The following is a 13,707-nucleotide window of genomic DNA, read 5'->3' as shown; positions in this document are numbered from 1 at the left end:
TTGCCTCCCAGACCAGCAGCCTCCTTCTGGCCTACAGGGGCCTCCCGTTGGCCACCACGAGCTGTCCCTGCCCCACCTGTACAGCCAGCTCAGAGGAAATAGCCTGTTCTCATCTGAGTGGTTTATTTCCGCAGTGCATCCAGGAGCTCTGGCTCCAGTGAAATTAATTCTACCCCCTTTTGTAGGATTCTGGGGCAGGTGGGAGGGTTGCAGTACCATACAGTGAACACAAGATGGCAGCAAAGACAGGCCTTTGCCCCAAATCCCAGGTACTGCCCAGCACTCCTGTGGGTGGGAGAGGGGTCCCGCCCCCATGGGTCCAGGTGAACCTGCCCCTCAGTCCCCTTCCTGCTGGTGGGAGGAGGGAAGCAGGAGTGGGACTCAGGTGGCTGCCCCCCCCCCCCCCCCCCAAAGGCACAGCACGGGGCTGCAGGCAGAGGAATTCTGGCCTTTCACAGGGGTGCGGGCAGGTCCCCATCCCCACCCACCCAGGTCACGAGGCAGACCCTCTGTGAGGGGCCCAGGAGGGGACAGTCTCAAGCTGCTCAGATGGTTTCAGAGAGTCCAAGGTGAGTGCTGAGGGTGGGCAGTTCCCTCCCAGATACCCTTTGCCCTCAGGCTGGCCATGGCCTCCACACACCAGGACAGAGCTGCCCGAGTCCTCAGGCTGAGGAGGAGGCCAGGTGCTGCCCCTTCACAGCCCAGGGACAGCCCTGAACAGCATGAGGACGATGCTCTGGGGATAGCCCAGGGACAGAGCTTGGGCCATCAGCAGGTCACTGGGGCCCAGGGGACCAAGAGCAACTCTGCCAGGGGAGACGCTGTCTACCAGGGTTGATTCTCTCACCATCAGTATCAAAGGCCTGTTGAGCATTTTCACCACAAAAAGAATCTGTTTAAAACAAATAAAAGTATCATAATAATTACCACCCGTATATTTTTTCTTCCAACCATGTGAAATGGACCAAAACAGACAGTCCTTCAGAAAGGCGCACAAGAGTTAAAACTGGCCACGTATGTTGTCACCTTGTGGTCTCCCTGACTTCAGACGCCTGAGATGAAAGCCCAGGTTTTGCCCTCACAGCTGTGACAACAACAAATAGCTCATAGCAGTTCCCAAAACAAAATGTCAGGGTCCCCAAAAGAGCCCTCATGAGCCGAAGTCCCCAAGAAGACGGAACGTACAGGCAGGTGAGATGCCTTTGGGAAGACTGGGCTTTCAGTGCCTGGGAACAGCTATGCCCCCTGCATGTGTCCACCTCCCACGGAAGGGGTCGGCCCTGAGTACTCTCCAAACTTAAACTTCGGCTTTTTTCTCCTTCCCTAAGTACTTTGCAAGCCCAGCAAGATTTAGAAACTCGCCAGGGACACCTCCTCACCTTCCAGAGGCAGGGCCTGCCCTCAGGGCTGCACCTGGCCCCACAGGAAACACTGCTGTGGGCAGTCCTGCTAATAGATGCTCCTGAGATCCCCCTCCAGATGTCCCAGGACTAGGTGGGGCGCTTACTTGTGACCCCACATGGCGAAATCAGGGCCATCTGCAGGCCACCTCCCCACTGCTCTCCCCCAGACCTAACCTGAGAACATGGGGGAGTCACTGTGGGTGGGTGTCTAGAGCTTGACCCCATGGGGAAACGGGGCACCCAAGCAACCATGCACCTCAGAGCCATCCGCACAGGGGTGGGTGGTTGCAGTATTTACACACCCTCCCTTGCCATTGAGTTGGGGCTCCTGTTGTGAGAGGGGCGGGGAGGGGGCTCCTTAGTGTCTGGTACTTTCAGTCCCAACCAGGGAGCAAAGCCAAAGGACCAGAGGGTGGGGCTGTCCTGAAGGGGCCAGGCCCAGGGAGCCAGAATCTACCCAACAAGTATCCCTAGTGGTTTGGCAACTACCTGTAATATTACAGACTGGCTCTGACTATAATACTCCACTTAAAACGACGCCTGCTTTGCACTTATCCTGCCTTTCGTATCAGTAAGGAAGTGCCTCTCTCATGTGACAGATGCCTCTACATGAGTAATCCAAGAGGCAAAGGGCCAAACAGGAAAAAATTCCCAAAGTGTTCCACTGCTCTTTCTCGTAAGCCTGAAACTTCACCTCTGGGCATTCCACTCAACACGACCACACTTAATAGACACACATACCCCAACTTTCAAGAATTTTACCAAAAGAAAAGGCACAACTGACCAATATCTCTTTTGAAGCCAACGTCTAGATGCCCTTTGGACTGAGCGAGTCACAGTGTTGACAGACGCAGGGACCCACATATGACTTTATAGGGATGGAGCAGGTGCTTTCAAACAAAACTCGTGCTGTTATCTTCACACTGGGAGTTTGTGCAGATTTTTTTGGTTTTTGTTTTGATTTATTGCTGCATGTTCATCACACACACATCTCCTCAAACATCTGATAGGAGAGTCCCTTTACATCTCAACAAAATAACCATAGAGATCAGTGGGGTCGTTCCATGACCACGCAAGTCAGTTCCGCTGAGATGCAAAGGAGTCTCGACATCGTAATGTCGCCTGGGTCAGTAGATGTAAATCTAATAAACGCAGCGGAGCTGCATGAACCTCTGGCCTCTGGTTTCAGTTAGGACCAAAGTAAAGAATGATCGGATGGAAGCTGCTATCCTTGCAAGTTGCCACTTTCCAGCTGTGGGCAGTGTCTCTCCAGCAGCCAAGCCCCGAGTCCTGACCAGCCTTGAATGCAGATGGGAGGCATCTTCTCGTCACCCCTGAAGCATGTCTGAGTTGGGCTTTAAGTTCTGCAGAGGCCCACACCAGTGTCCTGTTTCTCTGCCAGGCAGGGTCTCAGTGCTCCTGGCTCTGGCTGAGTGCCTCAGATACCACCCGTATCGCCCATCCTCCCCTTGCACTCCCCCATATCCTGGAAAAATACCTTGGACCTAGGATACTCCCTCTTCATGAGTAAAAGCTGAACAGGCAGTAAACCTGGATCTCCTCCAAGCTGCACTTGGGCCCAAAGGTCCATCACAAAAAGGGCTGGAGGGGTGGGGTCAAGCATTGAGTATGCAAGACCTGCCAACTGCAGGCGTACTTTTGAGGATGGTGGAGACGAGTGTGGGAAGTGCAGGACATGCAAGACAGCGGATGGAGTCACAGGGCCTGGTGGGGGGAACGCTCACCGAGGGCTAGACAACCCCAGGGGAGTCATGCAGCCTCCCGAGGTCCCACCTGGGCTGGGCAGGGTACCTGAGGCCTACCTCCCCGGGGTTTCAAACATTGATGATCTGCTGATGGACTTAAACGTCCAGAGGAGCCTCAGGCAGCTGAGAACAAGTTCTCGACTGGCCCAAGCATCTGTCCCAGGCCACCACAAACATTAAAGCTCCGGCTCCTGCTCAGCTCTCAAGCTTTCCATCCAATGGCTCGTTCTTTCCTTTGTTTATTCAGCAGGGTGTTAGCTGCTACGATGTGTCTGGCTCTGAGCAAGGCCCTGAAAAGCCAACCTGCTCCTTAGTGTGAATTGTTCACGAAGTCTCAGCATCCCCCACTTCTTACCTGGAGAAAAGATGGGGGACTATTGTCTGAATGGCTTGTCCACATCTGATTTTTCAAAACTGTATGCACATTAATGGCACACAACTAACTGCATCAGTAAGAGCATCTCCCTGTTCTAGTAACAAACTCAGACATTAACTGGTTTAAACAACAAGGCATTGCCCAGCTCTCGCAGCTAGAAGTTCAGGGGGTGGGGGACCCCTCATGGAGGCCTCAGCAAGCAACCCTGAGCACTTCCTGGTGAGAAGGGTCACCTGTACCAGACAACTGTGGGTGGGGCCTGCTCCCCTGAGAGCTGTGAATGGCGCATAACTGCAAAACTGTGCTATTAGGGAGAAAGGGCAGACAAATGCTGGGGGGCCAGGCTCCCAACTTCCAGGACTGAATTAAAGGCTGGATGCCCCTTCTGAACTGGCGTCCAGACCCCAGTTCTTAACGCGGTCCTTCCACGCTCGCTCAGATAAACCCGAAAAGCTTACTGAAAAGAAAATGCGATTATGCCCGCCTTAGAGGAGAGAAACGAGGTAGAGTTTATGAAATGAGTTTGAGAAACTTCAGCCTTTCCTTCCAGCCATGAGACTTACCTGAAGCAGAGGAGGCAGGTCGGCGGGCCACAGTGACCATGCCTGAGTGGTGCAGCGAGCGAGCGTGCGTGCATGTGTGTGTGTGTGTGTGTGCGTGCCCACACCCAAGCGCCTTCCCTTTTGCCTGGAAGATAACTGGGACCTGAGCCACAAGCAGGCCTGAAGATCTGTCTCATTAACTACACCTACCAACGAGCTGGCGGGGCACACTGGCTCTGTTCTGTAAAGTCTCCCGCCACCTGCAAATAAATGCTTAGGAGCTCTAAGTAAAGGCTGTCCCTCCTGGAGGAGAGGATGCACACGTGCAGGGCGTGCAGCTGATGGTGCGTGCACCCCTTATCACACACGGCCAGGTGGGTCCCTGCCGGCATAAGCACTAATTAGATCATCTCACTCCTGCTCTCCCTTCCTCTCTGTCCACACGTCTTTGCCCATGAATGACAAGCCACTCAAGACTATTTAAGACCATTTTGGACGTCATTCTTGTATCAGATTAAGCGGGATGAATCGATTCCTCCCTAATGACTTTGTTGCTTTTGCAATTCATCAAAATCTGTTCTCCACATCTGAATGTCTCAGTACCTCACAGTGGCACCATCGATTCTGTCGCTGTCGTCTTTACTGTGCTGTAATATACAGGACATAAAATGTGCCATCCTAACCACATTTAAGGGTACGGGTCAGTGGAATTAAATACATTTGCCCTGTTGTACAACCATCACCACCATCCTCTCCAGGACTCTTGCATCTTGTAAAACTGAAACTCTGTATCCATTAAACAGTAACCCCCTGTCCCCTCCCCAGCCCTGGCAACCACCATCTACCTTTGTCTCTATGGTTTTGACGAATCTAAGTACCTCACAGAAGTGGAACCACTCTTTTTGAGATGAGTAATATTCCGCTGTACAGATGGACCACACTTTGTTCATCCTTTCATTTCTCGGTGGGCACCTGGGTTGCTTCCACGTCTTAGCCACTGTGAATAGTGTTGCACTGAACATGGGAGTGCACGTATCTTTTTGAGTTGGTGTTTTCACTTTCTTCAGATACATACCCAGAAGTGGAACTGCTGGTTCGTATGGTAATTCTAGTTTTAATTTTTTGAGGAACCACCATGCCGTTTTCCACAGCAACTACACATTTCACATTCCAACCAGTAACACACGAGCGTTCCAACGTCTCCACATCATCCCCAGCCCTTGTTTTCTGGTTTTTGAGAGTAGCCATCAGCCCTGCACCAGCTTGTGTCTTTGGATCTCAGGTGATTCCCTTGTAGACAGCGTGTGCTTTTATCTAGCCCAGTGCCTCACCTGCAGCTCCTCCTCCCTCCTGAGACCATGCCTCAGCACACACCTGTTTAACATCCTTGTAGAGATTAGTCCCCTCAGACCAGGATGGGTGTGTCAAGCAATCACTTCTGCTCTGGAGAGAAGTTCACAGGTTTCTCCTGTTTTTGTCACTCAAGAATGACTGAACAGAATTTTTAAAAAGAGGCTGCTTTGGGACGTGCAGACCAACCCGACCAGGCCAGGGGAAGGGCACACCAGGGTCCTGAGCAGCAGGTTGTGAATCCAGGGGCCTATGAAGTGCAGGTTTGGCCCAAACTCCTGAGAGAACTTCACCACAGACCCACTTAAACGAAATGGACTGACTGGGGTGAGGACAGTGTAGTGTGGACAGACTGGGAGCCAGACTGGCTTGGACAAGAGTGTCCCATAGAACCGATACTTCTCGTGTTCTGAGGTTCTGACTCTAGGATAACACGCTTTGTAACAACCAACAACGATTGAAAAGTTGGAAATAAATACACGTGTTACCTCTCAGGCTAACCTGAAAATGCAACAACTCGAGGTCATAAAGTCTCATACACAGGTTAGAGTCACAAAGCTCACTGTGGTTTCACTTTTATGACCCTTTGTGCTCCAAAGGCAAGAAGTGCTGACAGGACATACATGGCAGTAAGGAGATGCTGGACAGCGAGGTCACAGTGGCCTGTATCATCTTCTTACTTTGCCCTCTGATCTTAATATAAGGTATCATTGTGATAAGAAAAACAAATTTTATGAAAATCACTTCATCAGAGTGCACTATCTCTCCAAAATTTTCAGCATGGGTTGTTCTGACCTGGGGTGTGCCGCTGGGGCAGGGGGAGGAGAGACGGAGCAGCACAGTGGAAGACAGATTTTAAAAGCGGTTCGTGATTAAGGGCCTGTGAGCATCAGAGACAGGGAAGCTGTGAGCTCAGCGTCAGACAGAAGTCACTACCGGGAGACAGTTCAGCCCATAAGGATGGCGATGGCCCCTAGCAGGCCTGAGAATGGAGCATATCCGAAGATCTTCCACTCATGAGAGGGACCCTCCTCCCAAGTCCGCAGGGACGCGGCCGCCTTTGCCAGATGTCTCCGGATCAGGAGATGGCTCTGTGGCCATACAAGGACTGGGCTCCCAGGGGAGTGCTTGAAATGAAGATTTCCACTGGGGACACTGTAACAGCCCACCTGTCTCAAGAAGGCCGGCAGAATGACAGGCCCAACCCCACACTCGCCACCAGGAAGCTGGGTTGCTGCCCAGAAGGTGGCACCTTGAACCTCCACAGTGAGGGCATCAGTGTCCCATTCCCCAGGAGGCCTGGGTCTCTGCAATGTCAGCACCAGGAGCTGAGGGTGGATGCTGCCCTGACCAAGGCTTGGTGCCGAAGGACTGAGGGCTTCCTAACCAAGACCTCTGAAACACCTCTCCAGAGCAGGCTTGGAGGACACTCTGCATCAGTGCTATTCTGACAGGGACACAAATGAGCCTCAGGCACTGGCTCCTGGCTCCTAATTGTCAGGAAGCAAACAACGAAGTTCGAGGATTTTCCTGATAAATGGTGTTTTACCTACACAGTTGTCCTGCTGCAAAATGTGAGCCATCAAGTTCGGGGAGTCCAGTGTTTTCTGGATGTGTTCAGAATGCAATTTTCTGAACTCCAACGTGTGCCCTTTTCATGTTTAAAAGTGAACAGCTGACCATGGAGCCTCTCCAGCAGCAAAGCGACAGGCGGCATGCCAGGCAGTGAAGGACAAGACTCCTGAGACACCTGGTTGAAAGCTGGCGTGCAGCCCAGGAAAGAAGAGGCGGGTGCACCTGAGGCACTGAGGGGCTGTTACTGTCCCTACAGCGACCAGGCAGCAGCGCCTGCAGAGGACCTCCTGAGGTCGCCCTGTTGAACTCCTACTTGGCCACCTGCTGTGTGACTCCCAGTTATTTGAATGTCTGAGCCAGGCTCCTTCTCCCCATGCCTGCCCTGTCCACCAACCACCCTGAAACGGTCACTGTCTGGTCCGTGGTCCTGCCGAGCAAGCAGCTGGCTGCTTCCGAACCTCAGTTTCCATGAATGCCTTCTGTACTCAAAAAACGTTCCTGATTTGTGTTTTTTGTTTCGGGCTTATGTTTCAGCTGGTTTTGCTTCTTTCACCTGATAGCAAACAGAGCCTGGCCAACCAGGCTACAGAACTGGACAGAACTGTAACTTTAGGCAAACTAAGTGACTTCCCTCAAACAGAGCATGGGGGAAATGTTACGACATGGAACAAACACAGTACATACCACACGGGACCTCCTTGTCCATGGTTAACTCAGCTACAGGCCCTGAGAAGCAAACAACTGGGTGTCCTCAGGCTGTGAGCAGAGGCCCTGAATCAGAACTGACCGGAGAAACCATCTCCAGCCTGAGGTCAGACTTTGGACAAGCTCAACCCTTTGGGTCCTGGGCCCAACATTCAGACAAAAGTCCCTGAGGGCCCAGACAGAGAGCAACGGCCCTGATCTAGGGCTGTCCTTGTGGTTTAATAAAACCACAACAGGGAAATGTCACATTGCCAAATGCAATAGAACCTGAATCAGCAACATGCTTATTTGGAAACCGTCCAGGGAGTGAAACAAGAGGACATTCCCCACAACGTTTCACAGCTCGAGTCTTGGAGGAGCATACGTGCCCCTTCTGGTTTTGGGAGTCAGCAGGAAAGAAACAGGTCACCTGCAGACCTGGTGACGAAGGCCCCCATGTGGCCTGTGAGGTCTTATCCATTAAGTTACACTGACATCTGGTGGTCTTTTGTGTCAATTCTGTGAGCATACATTTCACCAAAACACATCTTTACACTGTCTTTGGGATTAAAAGCAACCACCACCAGAGGCAGTATAAAACATTAATAAAATAAGAAATTAATAACATCTTTATGCTTATTTTTAATTTCAATAAACCAAAAAAATAAAGCATGGGTTTCCTCTTCCCAGACCACACCTTCTTAGGGACCACACTTCTTAGATTAGAGTAGCTCCCTCCCAAGGGGACTTTTCAAACAATTTTAAAAAGCAGCGGAAGCGGAAATCAGTCCCAGCATCAAACCAGGCCTGGCTCCCGTGAAAACTGCAAACAAGGAGGCGGACTGAGCTTCATTAGCACACGCGGGATGTTCCTTCTACATTTCGTGGTGAAATCAGGAGAAAGGAGATATTCACTATTTGTTCTGAAAAACTGGATTTAACACTGTGTCAAAATTAAATTAATAAAATGGGTAATGCAATGGGCTCAGGAAAAAGCCAAAAGATAAGACCAGGTGATTGTAATATATGTTCCTGTGTTTGCAGAAACACATGAACGTCTGACCACCCCTCTGCAGTCTGACCATGGTGACCACTGTGTGCAATGGGGAAGGAAGGGTCAGACTGAAACTTCAGTTAATCGAAGGTCACGTGTTTATATAAACAGCTGCTAACATAGACACTGGGTTCCCGGCTACGTCGATATTCATCTGCTTGTCTATTCCTACAGACACCAAACACAGTTTGGTTCTCACTCAATTTTTCTTTTCCTAATTTGCTTACTTGAATTGGTGATAATTCTTAAACAGACTGTGTCTGTCTCTGAAGCTCGTCTGAGTCACGAACGAGGAACCGACAGCAGTGAGGGTCTGCAGCCTTTTGGTCTGCAGGTCACCTGTGAGGGGGACTGGCCTCGCACCTTGGTCCAGCACCCGGGAGGTTGGGACCCCCCACCCCCGAAGTTGGGCTGAGCTCCTGGCAGGTAGGCGGGAGCAAGGGCTCTGTGCAACCCTGCTTGGACCCTCTGCGTGGCCCTGGGTAAGGCAGTGCTGGGCCCCTCAGGCTCAGTCTGGGACTTGGGAGGACCATGTCTACATCTTGTGGAGGCACTGTGGGGGCGACATGAGATCACGGGTGTTCAGACTTGGTGGAGGGCCCTGCCGGCACCCACCACACCTTCCCCTCCAGGGCGAGGACAAGTCCTTTTTCTGTCACAGAGCAGACGTCTGCTCTCTAACTCCAATCCAGTACAGGCAAGCAAACTAGTGAAAGACCTGTGAGAAAATCTATAGCAAGAAAGACAAGCTTTGGACTAAAGTTTAGTTCAGGAGCCCAGGCCTGTGTGGCTCAGCAATTAGAGCATCGGCCTGAAAGCGGAGGGTTCGATCCTTGCCCCGGAGGCAACCAGGCGATGTGCCTCTCTTCCCCCGCCCTTCCACTCTCGCTAAAAACCAATGGAAAAAATATCCTTGGGTAAGGATTAACAAAAATAATAAATAATAAAGCTTAGTTCAATAACCATTTGTATCTTGTTTGCATCTTGTCTATAATACGTTGAAAATGATTATGAGGAAAAAGATAATCCCATTCCTGGTATATGTTTGGATTTCCTGTGCCGCTCACTTAGTATCTGTACCCAAATACAGGCAAAAGCAAAACAAAATGTTACGCTGTGTTTAAACACACGTGTTACTAGACAACGTGCACCTGCACGGTCCATGTGCTGCCTCCTCTTCCCTCGCCCACCAGGACCTGTCTGGTGGCCTCTCCAGCCCCCTTCCCCAACCACAGCAAGACAAGCCACAGAGGCCCCCCACGGTCACCTGGCAACAAGAGGGCTGTCTTCCCTGGAGAAAGCGGTATGGGGCGTCCTCTGCAGGTCGAGGTGAGAGTAACCAGCCAAGGACCGGGCACTTCCTTGCAGTCTCCGAGCCCTGAGCTAGAGGGTTACCTGTCAGCTGGGGAGAGTCCGCCTGCCTCGCAGGCTCAGCCACAATACTCAGCGCACCAAGACACAGCCTAGTGCTTGGTGGACAAGGACATCCTGCTCCCGACACAGCACAGCCTGGTGCTTCTCAGCCCCGCAGCACCTCGGTGTGAAGCCAGGGCCCCACCCAGGTGGTTCTGGTCAGGTGAGGGAGGAAATACCAGGGGGCTTGCAAATGGCCGGACCCGGCTGCTAAATCCTGAGCTCGGGGAGCAGGACTTGCACGGAGTGGGGCCAGCACGAGGCGAGCGTCTTGGCGCCCCGAGTAAGGAGGTTGGCGGTAAACCATGGAGTTAAGACGAAGGAGCTGCAGGACATGCCCACCTGGGAAAAATTAGAGATCAAATTAATGGGCTGGAGCAGGAAGCCCAACAGGACCGACCGGGAGGTAGCTGTGTGCTAACAAAGACTCTCCACTCCTTCCTGAGAAGAAATAACCTTAAAATAGAACCTCATCACATCCTCCTGGACCAAATTTCACTACAGTAATTGCATCTGTGAGGAAGGGAACTGCAAGAGAAATTTGGCGCTCTCGGGGCTCAGCGGTAAGTAATATGTCAGCCACCCACGGAGAGTTCCCATGAAGAATGGGCTGGCTGGGAGCTGGGAGTATGCTGGAGGCAGCCCCCAATGGCCCACAGAGCCTTTGCCCAGGTCCTAAATCCAGTGTATTTGTCTGCTCGGCCTCACTGACCTGCCTGGTCCACACCTGATTCTCCACGGTCCCCACTGACACCACAGCCACGGAGGGGGAGAAGAGAGGAGGAGGGCGCCCAATACCCTGGCTGCGCAATGCGGGCTCCATCCTCACAAATCCATCACACTAATTGAAAGGCCGGCTTGTTGGAAGGAAAATGTCCTTAGTCGTCCGCTTTCAAGGGGCAAGGAAGAAGCTGTCAGCCACGGGGGCCGCACGTGCTGAAATTAATGGGGCGCTCTCGGCATAATTCTGCGAACAGGTCGAGCGTTCCGTTTACTTTCCTGACCCATTGGCACGGCCATAAATCGCACCTTCCACTCCACGTTTCCAGATTCATTTTTCCTCTCCAATTACTGCCCGGCGACCACTCCAGCACATTGGTAGGTAGCTGAAAACCCAGTGGATGCAGCCAAACAGACAAACAGACCCTCCAGCAGACCACGCAGGAGATGCACCCCCTCAGCCCTGGCTGCACCAGAGCGACCTGGGACCTTCAGGATGCAGGTGCCGGGCCCTGCCTGCCAGGCTCCAAGGCCATCGGTCTGGGGCGGGGGGGGGCCTTGGCTTAATGAAAACTCCCCGGGCGGCTGTATGAGCCATGAGGATCTAGAGTCCTGCACCCATCCCGTGGGCACAAATTACAGGACGCAGCAAACCCCAGAATAACTTCAGACAACTTCCTACCCCCACCCTACAGTGACTTGTCACCATCCCCCACCTGAGGAGGAGACCCCATCAAAGACCCCAGCAAGGCTCCTTGGCCAAGCGCTCATTGTCCTCATTGCATCACAGGAGTTTTATTAAGAAAAATTAAACAGATCAGGGTGATGGTGGTTAGATTTAGTCACAAGTGGTGACCCCAGAGCAGTTTCTAAAATTCCCTCCATAGCATCTTCAGGGGAAGGTGGACCTGCTGCCACAGCAACTCAGTGAAGGCAAATCCTCTGCGTAAACGCGGGATGTGGATGTAAGAACAAGGAAGACACGGGGAGGCGATGTCAGCAAGAACACTCACTCCCCAGGAGCACTGGGAGCTCTTTCACCGCCCCGAACGTGCACAGGACAGAATGCGGGAGCGGGTCCAAACTTGGGACGGCGCAACGCAGGCGCTCAGCATGTGGTGGAAATGTGTTCAGACCACCCAAGGGCTGAGGTGAGCGGCAGGAGCTCAGGAGCAGTGTGCCCACCAGACTCAGCCTGGAACCTCATGTTTCCAACACTCTGAGTTACAGCCTACCCGCCAGCATTATTGTCACTGTGCTTTTTAATTTCCCTATACATTTATAACCAACAGTAAGAGAGTTTGTTTTTGTTAATCCTGACCTGAGGATATTTTTTCCATTGCTTTTCAGAGGGAGTGAAAGGGAGGGAGGGAGAGAGGGAGAGAGGGAGGGAGGGAAAGAAAATCGGTGTGAGAGAGACACATTCATTGGTTGCCTCCCACAGGTAGGTGCCCCTGACAGAGAATCAAACCGGTGACCCTTCAGTACACAGGCCGATGCTCTAACCACTGAGCAACACTGGTCAGGGCACACTAAGAGAGTTTTTAATGTTTTTACAAACAGTTTAAAGGCCATGAAACCAGTGAAGTCATCCCCACTGGTTGTTATGATGTCTGCTCTCTGGGGTCCCACATGCTGGAGCCGACCTTCCTGTGCCTGCCATCCCTGTGCTATCTCTAGGGCAGAGTGGGGACGCCTGGTACTGGCTCTGGGAGTGACTCTGGTCCTCTTGCCGCCTAGTATAGCACCCAGTGGGTTTAAGCCCAGCCACGTGTTGAGGGAGAGACTGTCCGGCATAAAAGCACATGTCTTGGGCAGCTGGTTCCCATGACTGACTGGCAATGAGCATCTTAGTGCACACCCACCTTTCTGAAATATCCCTGGGAAGACAGTACAGCCTGAAAAATTGTTAATTCTCACCCGAGGATATTTTTTCCCATTGATTTTTAGAGAGAGTGGAAGCAAGTGAGGGAGGGGAAGAGAGAAATACAGATATGAGAGATACACATCAATTGGTTGCCTCCTGCATGCACCCTGGCTGGGGCTGGGGATTGAGCCTGCAACTGAGGCATGTGCCCTTCACCAGGAATTGAACCCAGGACGCTTAGGTCTCAGGGCTGACACTCTAACCACTAAGCTAAGCCGGCCAGGGCTGGTGAATTTTTTTAACATAAAGCACCTCTGGCCAAGAAGGCTGCCGTTCAGGAAATGGCTGTTTTGCAAACATCACACATGCTATAACAAGCCAAAATCCCCTCACTGCTTTAATTACTGATCACAGAATCGAGAAGTCCACAGGAAGTCTACAGCCAGCTCTTTAGGGGGGCCCTTAAGACTCAAAAAATGCACAGCTTCACAAAAACCCTAATGTGGAAACTCAGAGGAGCATCAGCTCTTTCTCTCCCAATCATTATCCTAAAGAATAGATATGATTTGCACAGACCTACCCCGTCCACTTCGTGCCAAGAGGCCAGTCGGCAATGTACTGCCAACGGGAATTAAAATGATGTATTTGCCTTGAGCACTCAGGGGTAAACAGTCCAATTAACAAGCCCACTATCACTTTATGTTGCCAACACTCACCACCAAGAGATTCCTAAGACTGCAAATAATGTTTTCATGTACTCAGAAGCTCAGCATTTCATTACTGTACCATCTCCAAATCCAGAAGCAGGTACAATCTTTATTTCAAAGGCTACTCCTGAAAGAGGCGGCCTCTACAACACTGCTTTTATTTTATTATTTTTTTAATCCTTACCTGAGGATCTTTTCTCCGTTGCTTTTAAGAGTGGAAGGGAGAAAGAGAGGGAAATATCGATGTGAG

Source organism: Miniopterus natalensis, chromosome 10, assembly GCF_054644295.1.
Source record: "Miniopterus natalensis isolate mMinNat1 chromosome 10, mMinNat1.hap1, whole genome shotgun sequence".
Taxonomy (NCBI): Eukaryota; Metazoa; Chordata; class Mammalia; order Chiroptera; family Miniopteridae; genus Miniopterus; species Miniopterus natalensis.
This window is presented reverse-complemented; position numbering follows the sequence as displayed.